We start from the raw sequence: 11,460 nt of genomic DNA on the forward strand, positions 1-11,460 counted from the left end.
TCCCACTTCACCTACAAAAAAAGCCAAACTCCAGCCTGGAAGCCCCAAGCAAGTAATGTACAGAAGCAGGTCCACCCCGAGTCTACCCAGAGCACATCCTTTTCCAAACCTCAGTTTTCACTTTGCAAACTCCCTGCAAAACAGCTCTTCTTCCCCATTTTATGGATGGGGAAACTGACACACACTGATGTCCAGTGAGCTGCCCAAGCATATGAAAGTAATCAGGGCTCAGGTTTGAACCGGGTTCTTGCTGACTTTAAATCCTCGATGTGTTCTCGTATGTCTCTACAACTAGGCTTACATAGTTTTGTTATTAAAATTTACCACATGTACGCTCCAGCCACTGTGGCTTTCTTGCTACCCTTCATCATGCCAGGTACGTCTGATCTCGACCTCCGTATGCACCGTTTACTCAGCTTGTCTTTTCTTTCTCCAGAAGAAAACAGTCCTTCTACTTCATGCACCTTCGGGTTTCAATCACATCTTGTGAGGCCTTCGCTGTGTCTGATGTCCTGAGTCTCACTGCTTCGTTTTCTTCACAATATGGTGCCTGCTGAGAGTATAAATAATCTCCATAGTCCTAGGCTCTGTGTTCCTCCTTTCTACTGAAAACTCCAAAGAATGGATTCTTTATTTTGTTCTTTTCTTTTTTCTCTGCTGACTCCTTTCCATTTGTATCTTAGTATTCGGTGGATCGGAAGTACTTCCCCCCTGCTCTACACCCCCCTAAAGTGAATCCACAACAGACCACTGTCCACCAAATGTGCTCCTATCTTTAACTCTGGGAGACACATTTGTAACCCTCCCCCTTCCTAGTTCATATCCTAGAGGAGAAAACCTTGGTTCAGAGAAGCTAAAAGAGTCACCTAACATCACATAGCCAACAAGTACCTGGCCTTAGATTCAAAAAGTAGAGAGATGAATGGTGTTAAGGGTTGAAGTGTATCTTGACCAAAATGAGATGTCAAAGTCTTGCCTCCTTGGTACCTCAGAATGTGACCATATTTGGAAACAAGGTAATTTTAGATGTATCTAATAAAAACAAGGTCCCAATGGGCTAGGTAGGTTCTAGGGGACTCTGGCTTTGGACTTCCAACCTTCAGAACTGTGAGACAATACACATCTATTGTCATACGTCAGCCAGCACATGGCATGTTGTTGTAGCAGTCCTGGGACACTAATACAAATGGCAGAGCCATCTTTCCTCTGTATCATATTGTCTCTGACACTTCAGACGGGGTTCTGTGACATCAGTAAATAAAACTGTGTGTACAAAGGGTCTGGAGGCTTCACCTTGTCAGAAATCTCTTGACTATTTAAGAGCCAGCAAGTCTTCAAGTTATTTTACTCACACCATAACACAGGGACATGAAGAAGCCAAGTCCCCCAGTTGACAAGGTGCCCGCTAGCTCTCCAGAAGAAGCCATGGAGAATGGAGTGCTCTGCCGGGAGCCTCTCCATCTCAGATTTTCACTTCTCATTGTCCCACCCCCTAACCAGGCTGCTGTGCAGAGATCTTGATTCCAAGACCCTTTGCTCTTCTCTTCTGTTTGTCTCCTGCTTGCTCCCCAGCCTCTGTCCTAAGCAACCATTGTTGGTTTGCTTGTTTTCAACTCACCCGGCATTGACTTACATCTGGCAGGATAGAACCAGAGAACCAAAATATCACAGCTACCCCTCCATCTGCATGTATCCCATTACATAATGTCACAATTTTCCTGGGTACTGCTGTTGAGGCAGGAGGCAGAGAGGCAGGATCTGTATGGTCCAGGCTGGGTAGAAAGGATCAGGTGAGTAGCTACGCAGGTGTGCATCTCAGGGCACTGACCTTTCCTCCTTGAATAGCTGCTCTAAAGCCTTCAACCCTGGGAAACAAGTATTTTTTTTCTTCTGCTCTGAATGTCTGGTATCCTGATTTTTAGAAGTGAAAACAGTATTTTGATCTAAGCCATACGGCCTTTTCCCCCTTATACTGATTCTGTAGAAAATTCACAGGGGCAGGTGTGGAAGGCAGTAGCAGCAGGGTGGGTGGGTCCATAGGGCCTATGTGTCTATAGCGTGTGTGGTTCTGTAGCCATGGCAACCGTGCATAATGCCACTTGCACAGCATTATAACATGGCCCTAGAGTTGCCCCTGGCTCCTCAACTGTTCCTCTTAATACGCTCTCTATGCTGCTGTTTCCTGGATACCGAAGCTCTGTTATCTTTATTTATTTATTTATTTATTTATCTATCTATTTATTTTTATACCACACCTAAGCACTGCTTCTATTTGTTCTTTTTTGCTAATACCACACCATGTCATTTGGTTGAAAAATTAGACAGCAAAACCCATTTCGTCCTGATGCTGTTAATTGCTAATGATTGTCCGAGCTTAAACACACTGAGTTAGACTCATAAGACTGCAGTCTGGATGGGCACTTGAGACTTCCTCTAGTTCTGAAGGTTGTTAGTGCTGGTTTCTCTTAGAGCCTATTAGTGCTATCAACTGTCTGCCTGCTACTGAAAAACCTGTCTCTCTTCTTTTTGCCAGTTCTAACAAATTCCCGACAGGAGCAGATTTGCAGCCACGTGTGTGAATATATCCTATGAAACTCGTATACAAGTAATTTATGCATCTGTACTCCATAAAAGAAAGTGGCATTGTGTTAATTTTGAGAATATAAACACAACTGGTTTCCTTCATTTGTTGTTAAAAATAACCCCCAAATCCTCAGAGATGCTTCTGCTGTAATTAAATTTAAATTTTTGAAAAAATATACTAGGTTCATACTTTAGCTTTCTTATGTTTGGTTATTAACTGCAAAATCACAAACAGCTGAGATTTAAAGCTCTTAACCTTCCTAGGCCCAAATAGAAGCAATCTGTCAACACTCTTAAGTTATGAGCAACCTCCCAAAGGGACTATATAATACAGAATACGCTTATAATTGAAATAACTTGGGAGAGGATTCTGGGAAGATGACAGCATCCACAGCGTAGTTTTTCATCCTCTCTAAATGCTTATGTAAAAAGAGGGAAAAATAACTGCAGAGCGAAACTAAAACCCATTTAGCCACATTTGTAACAAATGTGTCTTCGTTTGTTTTCTGTGGCTGTCACTGAATAACACAGGCTGGGAAATATAAAAGAACAGAGGACTATTTAGCTCATGGTTCTGGAGGCAAAAACGTTCAAGAAGATGGCACTAGGTGAGTGAGGGCTGTCTTGATGAATCCTGGTCTGTTGGAAGGGATCACATGGTGACATTCGATGTAAGCCAATCAGGTCTCTTCCTTATAATGCCCTTAATGCTACTACTAATCGTGAGGAACCTGCCCTTCTGACTTTATCTAAACCTAATTGCTTCCCAAAGGCCCTAATCCCAATTGTTACTAACATAAGACTCTGCAGATTAAATTTCCAGCATGTGAATTCCAGTAAACATCCAAATCATAGCAGTAGGTAACAAGGTGTCTGCATAAATGCTAAAATACAAGTGGGCGGGATGAAGAACCAACAGCCACTCCACCTGCACTATGTTACTGTCTGGGGAAAGATAAGGAAGTTGCATCAAGTCGACCTGAAAACCTCAAACTAGCCGACAGCCCTCAGTCAAAGAGAGCAGGCTAACCCAAGAACAACAGCAGAAACGGGTTTGGCCAAAACACATCGACAATTCTATTGGGAAAGGGGCTAAGAGAACAACTGAGCTCCCTTGAACTTTCAAACCAACCTGCCAGGACCTTGGAGAACAGAGCCTCAGACTAAAGAAAAATGGCTTGGAGGGAAATTAGGACTAAACAGGACCTGCACAGCAGATGAAGGAAAGAAAAGCTGCAGAGCTAAAAGGTGACATATCCTGAAGCAAGCAACCTTGTTCTTAACATTTCCCAAAACCAACAGAGAGAGTCCTAGGAAAAACTGAATTTTCTGACTGGCATGCCCCTTTGAAACATAAGTTTGAGAGACGTAATTCCACATTAAAAGGTAAAATAGAAATATCAAGGTCACATAATTTTTAACTTTTGAAAAAAAAAATGAGGAACAAAGAACTGAATAACATCCCCACAGGCAGTAAGATCATTTCAGAAAAAGTACTCATAGAACAGATTAAAACTGTAGCCTATTATTTTCAATGAGATAAAAGCCATTAAGAAAATAATATGTAATATGAAACAACAGAATAGGAATAAGAAACTCAGAAACAAAGAGACAGAACTCAGGAAATGATTAGAAATAAAGCCAAAATAATTTAAGAAATGACTAAGCCAAAAAGAAAATAAGAGCAAATAAATTCAAAGTCATACCCGAAGAAGAGAATTAGGCAAAAGGAAGAAAATATTTTACATGTTCATAAACTCAAAAAGACACAGATATCTCTGAGAGTGGTAGACACTAACAACAAAGGTTCTGAATAAAGAGAGCAGGTTTGACTAGGAAGTATCAATATAAATTCATGAGGGATTTTATCTTATTGATAAAATTGATGCATGCGTGCATTTCCTCTTTATATGTAGTGCAAATGTTGTCTATTCTGTATACTGAAAACTACAAGCAAACATTGAAAAGAATGCCCAAGTCAGCAGCAGTAAGCATCCTAAGATGATCTCTATCTACCATTTCCCATTATAAGATACCAGGGTATCCCATAGAAGTAGCTGGAGGAGGAAGCAGACAGAGTGTCCCTGATGTCAAAACTAGACAGCAGGGACCACATCAGAAACTACCAGCATTGTGTGAGAAGTATGGTGGGGCCAAGTCAAGGAAGATGGGGACTATTTGAATTTTGATAAATAATAAAAATTTCAATGAATTAAAGCCATCAAAAGTTTATTTATTTATATGTGTATGTGGTATATATTTATATGTGTATGTGGTATATATGCATATGTGCACACAAGTTTGTGCATGTGTGTATGCATGCACTTTTGTGTGCACATATGTGTATGTGTGTGTGTCCAGAGGTCAAACAACATGATGGTTTTTGTTTGTTTGTTTGTTTTCTTTTGGTTTTTCTATCACTTTACCTCATTTTTGAGAATAGGTCTCACTGAACCCAAAGCTCATGATTGGCCAGTGAGCTCTAGTAACTCTCTTGTTTCTGTCCCTACCCCAGCATTGGGTTTGCTGACCTATGTCACTGAGTCAGGCTTTTACATGTATACTAAGGATATGAGTTCAGGTTCTTACGCTTTTGTGACATGCACTCAACGATTGAGCTATCTCCCCAGCTCTCAAGCACATGCTTAAACACATGAATCAAGTATGAAATTTCTGAAAAAGAAAACACTTACCTTTAGGAGATGCTAGGGAACGAAGTCGCTATTCTGAAGTCGGGAAGACAAAGGAAAAGAACTTCATCCATTCTGCCTTTCCCAGATGAAAGGTACAGCTAGGTAACCAAGTGAAAGAGTTTAACCAAGTTTAACCAAGTGAAAGGAAGTGTCTCCTTATAATGTTTCCCACTGAGAAGAGCTAAGAAAAGATAGAATTTTGGCATCTTGCAAGTCCAAAGAATGAAAGGATATGTTAAGCATCAACAGCTGCTGATGACGTCATTGTCAGTAGCTTAGTTATTTTTCTCTATTGTCGTGGCAATAAACAAAAACAGCATGACCAAGGGCACTTTATAAAATAAATCATATAATTAGGTTTACAGTTTCAGAGGGGTTAGAAGACACAATGGGGGAGCAAAGGCATGGCAGGCAGCAGGAGCATTTGAGAGCTCACAGCATGATCTGCAAGCAGGAGGTATAGTGAGAACACTGGGTATGTGGTGAGTCTTTTGAAACCTCAAAAGGAGGCCTGCCCCCAGTGACACACCTCCTCCAACAAGGCCACACCTCCTAATCCTTCCCAAACAGTTCCACCAACTGGGGAACAAGTATTCTCATTCAAAGCACCACATTCTACTACCCTGGCCCCACTGACTTGTGGGCATATCATAATCCAAAAATGTATTCATTTTAACTTCAAAAGCCCACACAGTCTTTCAATCTCAACACTATTTAAAAGTTCAAAGTTTAAAATCTCAAGGCAATCTTTTAATTGCAACCCCCACCTGTAAAAATCAAAAAGTAAATTACATACTTCCAGCTCACAAAGTTTTCCCCCATTCCTGCAAAGAGCATCATGGTCAGGTTTTCACACAAATACCCTGCTCCTGGGATAAACTTCTATCTTAGTTACTTTCCCACAAACTGGGCTACATGAGAGTCTGGTGGGGAATGGGGGTTGTTATCATTTAAGCCACCACAGCCAAGAAAGGAGATATGTTACAAAGACAAGATGGGGACACCTGTGAGGATCCCTTCAGCTACCAGAGGATTGAAACAACAGCCCACCCCTAATTAAAATGCCCTTAGGAGTCTCGTGCAGGAGGAAGAAAAACACTGAAGCCTTGGTGTCAGATAGAGGAAGAACTTGTCTCACAGGAAGAGATCTCCTGTGATTCTGACAACTAATCAGGTCACCTTCAAGACAGACTCAATCTGAGATGATGAGTCAAGGATGGGAGGCATCTCACTTTGACCAGGACTGCTTAATTATGCATACTCCAGGCTCTCTATCCCAATTTGAACCTCATGTCAGTACAAATGACAGACTTGGGCAGAGGGTGTCAATGGACCCCTTGTTGCTCTTCCCAGTGTGTCCATATTAAATACATCTTTCTCTGTTTTCACTATCACTTGTTTCTTTAATGGGTATACTGGGATAGATGGTCAGGAATTACCTGTTGGGGGCTTCCTGGGCTCAGCCTTGTTCTCCTAAAACTCAGGTAACATGAACACAAAAACATAATCAGACATTGCTTTCTTATCTTTCAAGAAATTGATCCCTTGGCAACATTACCACAAGGGAGATACCAAAGAACACCATTGTACTCTCTTTGGGAGACTTTGGAAACAGACAAAACATGAGCCATATCTAGTCTTGGTTGTCAAAGCTGAATTTCAGGAACCCCAGAGAACAGAGGAACATGCTAAACCTTACCACAAGTGTGCAAAGAGCAGATTCAGACCTCGGCCTTTCCAGCTATGGGAAAGGAAGCAACAGAGAGGAGCTTACAGCTTACCATGAGGTTTGAAACAGAGCTTGTTTGTTTGCTGTTTGTTTTCATGGACAAGATGTTTGTGTCTAGAAATGTACATCTGAGTGACAGCAATCATGGGGGGGTTATCGTAACTCAGAGTAATGGTCACCTACGGGAGGGGAAGGACTTGTGATTCAAAACTAGACCCATGAAAAGGGATTTTACAGTGGGAGGTAGTTTCATTTATATTCCTTCCCTTCCTTCTTTCCTGCTGGTGACTGAGCCCAAGCTTGTGTTCATGCTGAGTACAACACTTAACAACCATGACTTCCTCATACCTCAAGTTCCATTTCTTAAAAAAAAAAAAAAAAAAAAAAAAAGTTTAGTTTCATTGTTTTTATGTGTTTGGGTGTCTTGATTGAATGTATGTCTATGTACCATGTATATGTCTGGTGTCAGAGGAGATCAGAAGAAAGTATTACATTCCTTTGGAACTGGAGTTATAGATAGTTGTGAGCCATCATGTAGGTGCTGGGAATTGAACCCAGGTCCTCTGGAAGAACAGCCAGTGCTCTTGACTGTGGAGACATCTCTCTAACCCCCAAGTTCCATTTCTGGACCTTAAGGGAATTTCAAGGCAAGTTTTATTTTCCTTATAATAAATACTCACTTAACCTCACATTTTATGTAATTATGTACACACACACACACACACACACACACACACACACATGAAAGATTTTTTGATAAGACAAAATAATGAAAATCAAAGTTTTCATTATTTTTCTTCATCTTTTCAAAATTTATAAACAAAACCTCTTTATTGTAAAATTCCAAATTTTCACAAACATATATGTTGCTGCTGTTATTGTTATTACAGTGGAGACATAGGGCAGTTCTGATCTCAGCCCCAATTCCCTTGTACTCTATTACGGTTGGCTCCTCATCCCCATCCCAAGCCCTGGAGCCTCGAATATGTCACTTTATGTTTCTGTTCTTTTTATTTTTTAAGATATCATGTAAATCAACCCACACAGAGTGTGGTGTCCTTCACTTAGCATCAGGCTTTACCAGTAACCCACATTTTTCTTTTTTTTTCTTTAGTTTTTTTGAGACAGGATTTCTCTGTGTAGCCCTGGCTGTCCTAGAACTCACTCTGTAGACCAGGCTGGCCTCGAACTCAGAAATCCGCCTGCCTCTGCCTCCCAGTGCTGGGATTAAAGGTGTGTGCCACCACTGCACAGCCACATTTCCCTTTTTATTGCTGGATATTATTCCTTATACAGATTCACCTTAGTCAGCTGTTTATCCCCTTACCAGAAAGACATTTGGATTGTTTCTGGGGTTTGTTTTGTTGTTTTTGTTTGTTTTTAAATAGTTTCCATAAAAACCAGGGTATAGGTTTTTATGTGAAAAAAAAAAAAAAAGACTTTGTTTCTCATTAATAAATACCTAGAAAAGACACCATTGGTGGCACAAAGGCTGAAAGGATGCTTCGCTTTTTAAGAAACTGTAACTAATGTTTCGAGATTTCTGGACCCTTTTCATGCCAACAGGTAGCACATGGGTTCTGGCAGTGTCGTAAGCACTCAGTCACGTGGTTCTGAAGCTATTCTGATAGGTGTGTTTCTGGTAAAGGAACAAACAATTTGGGTGGGTCTGTACACAGAGCTAAGACATGATCCTCCACAGAAGAGTCGATTACTTTCTGGCAGTGAGATAGGCTTCAGGTACATCATCTAGGCAAGGCTGGGCTTGGCCTCACTTCCAAGGATTATGTACTTGCTGGAATCCTTTCTCCCTGATGGGCCATGAGCAAATTCTGTTTCCCCAGGACTATGGGACCACTGTCAGCTCTACTCAGCCTCTTTGTAGCTGCTTTCTGTGTTTTTCTGCACACGTGCAGTTTGGGAGCTGTCAGATTCTTAGAGACATTTGCAATCATAAAATCAGGCTCACTCTTCTCCTTGTCTTAAAGGTTTTATGATCCTGAAGTTCTGACTGTCTCGATTGCTCCCGGATGTCTTGAACAAGTCTGATGGGTTTGTGTTTTAATCAGATTTTTATAGCTGCTCTCAGCAAAGGATTCATAACCAGAAGTGGAAGGAATGCTATGAATTTAGAAACATAAAAGCCTAGTCTTCTCAGTTAATTTAAAAAATTCTATTTTCTTATATGTTGACAACTGGTTCTAAAATTCAGGTGGAAGGACAAAGGAATTAGACTAGGTCAAACAGTTTTGAAAAAAAACAGGATGATTCATGCTTCTTATTCTCAATATTTAATGGAAAGCTCTTGTGTTTAAGGCAGTGAGATACTGGTGAAAGGGTAGGCACCGAGCTCACTTGAACAAATTAAGAGGCCCAACATAGCCCCATACACCCAAGGTAAGAGCCATACCTGAAACACCAATCAGGAAAATTTCCCAAACTAACAGCAGGTATTAAGCCACACATTCAAGCTCTGAAGCAGGGTAAATACAAAGAAAATGGCATTTAGTTAGAGCATTGAAAACTACATGCAAATATATCCATGGGGGTCGTTGCTCAGAGCAGGGTTTTATGTGGTCCAACCTGGTCTCAAGCTCAATAAACAGCCAAGGATGACCTTGAACTTCTAATTCTTTGCCCCAATCTTTTATGTGCTGGGATAAACAAGAACAGCCATATGTTCCAAGTGGTGCTAGTGAGTGAACCCAGGGCTTCATGCATGCATGACAAGCACCTTCCCAATCTGAGCTATATCCTCAGCCCTATAAGCAAACATTCACATGGTAAAGTTATTCAGAGTTTTTTTTTTTTTTTTTAAAAGATACATTGTTCTTAAATAAGTACAGTAATATTGGCAGCTAACTTTTTCAACAGAATCAATGAAACACAGAAGATACTGGGATGACATCGAGAGAGAGAGAGAGAGAGAGAGAGAGAGAGAGAGAGAGAGAAAAGCAAACTTAGAATTTTATACACAGTAAAATAGAGGGAAATTCTATACTTTCAGAAATTAAGGTAAATTTTTTTTGGCCTCATTGACATTTTCATGAAAATAAAAACATGGAGTGTTCATCATTAGCAAACACATTCTAAAAGAATGTGTTCTAGAAGAAATGGATAAAGGAAATTATTTAGATGGATGTGAAAAGAATCCCAGTCAGAAGATCAGAAATCCAGAAAAAAAAAATCCAAGAAAAAGATCATCTCTCTTAGAACTGGAGTAGACATCCATCACCACTCAAGTACATCACACAATCTGTTTCTATGTCTTCCTTTCTTCTTCACCTCCCATTTGAGGCCACATTAACACCGCAAGCCCTTCACTGGCCTGTACAGCCTCATCCACATCTCATGCACCCCTTCAGCGTCACACTGCTGGACACCAACACATTTTATCCTTTTTTGTTTGAATTTCATTTTGTGTATTCTAGTTTCTTGGAACACAAATTTGACATCCTTTTTTTGTGCCTACTATAAGTGACCTACGTACTATATTTCTAACAAATATCTATTGAATTATTAAATTTGATGAAGAATATTTTGGTAATGAACAGTTGTTCCTTATGTGTTCCAGCACAGATCCTTCCAACCACTAGTTGATATATATATATACATATATCCCCGAAGGGCCTGTAGAGATAGATGGCTTAGTGGTTAAGAACATCTACTGCCTTCCAGAGGACCGCATTAGATTCCTAGTGCCCATGTTTGTGGTCTATAACCATGTGTAAATCCAACTCCAGGGGGATCGAAGCCTCTATAAGCTCCTACACATACAGGCACATACCCATCTTCTCTCCACTTGCATACATCTAATATAGGTGATTTTTAAATTAATTCTTATCCTGAGATTTCATAATGACAACTAAGACAGACAAGAAAAAGCTTTAACTTGGGAAAGACCCACACAGCACAGGCTGGACATTCACATCTTGTTGTTAACCTTTTGAAATTCATCTGATGCTTGTTCAGTAACATTGTTTTGTACCATTGTCAAAAGGATAAGGCTGGTTGAAGTATATCCACAGGTCTGGCATTTATGCCATTCTAATGTGAGTCACTGTACTATTCCTGGATGCCAAAGAAATAAAAGGCAGGGGCCTCGAGATCTCCAGAGAATGGACAATCTAATTGGACCCTAAGACATACACACAGAAAACAACCTGAGAAAGAATCCAAAGGAATATTTTAGCTGCAAGAAAATATAGCATAGTACAGACTAAAGCTGTAACTGATAAGACATAGTACAGACTAAAGCTGTAACTGATAAGAAATCTTTTTAGAAAACCACACTTGGGATGTGGGGACTTACTCCCTGTCATCTTAGTGGCAGTGTGTTTTTTAGATTCAGTCTCATTATATAACCCTGGATAGCTGTGTCAGCCTCCCAAGTACTGGGATTTCAGGTGTGTGCCACACATGCTGAAGCTTCAGGGTCATTGGAAAAGGCAAATT

The sequence above is a fragment of the Arvicanthis niloticus genome, unplaced genomic scaffold (assembly GCF_011762505.2).
Source record: "Arvicanthis niloticus isolate mArvNil1 unplaced genomic scaffold, mArvNil1.pat.X pat_scaffold_425_arrow_ctg1, whole genome shotgun sequence".
NCBI classification, from domain to species: Eukaryota; Metazoa; Chordata; class Mammalia; order Rodentia; family Muridae; genus Arvicanthis; species Arvicanthis niloticus.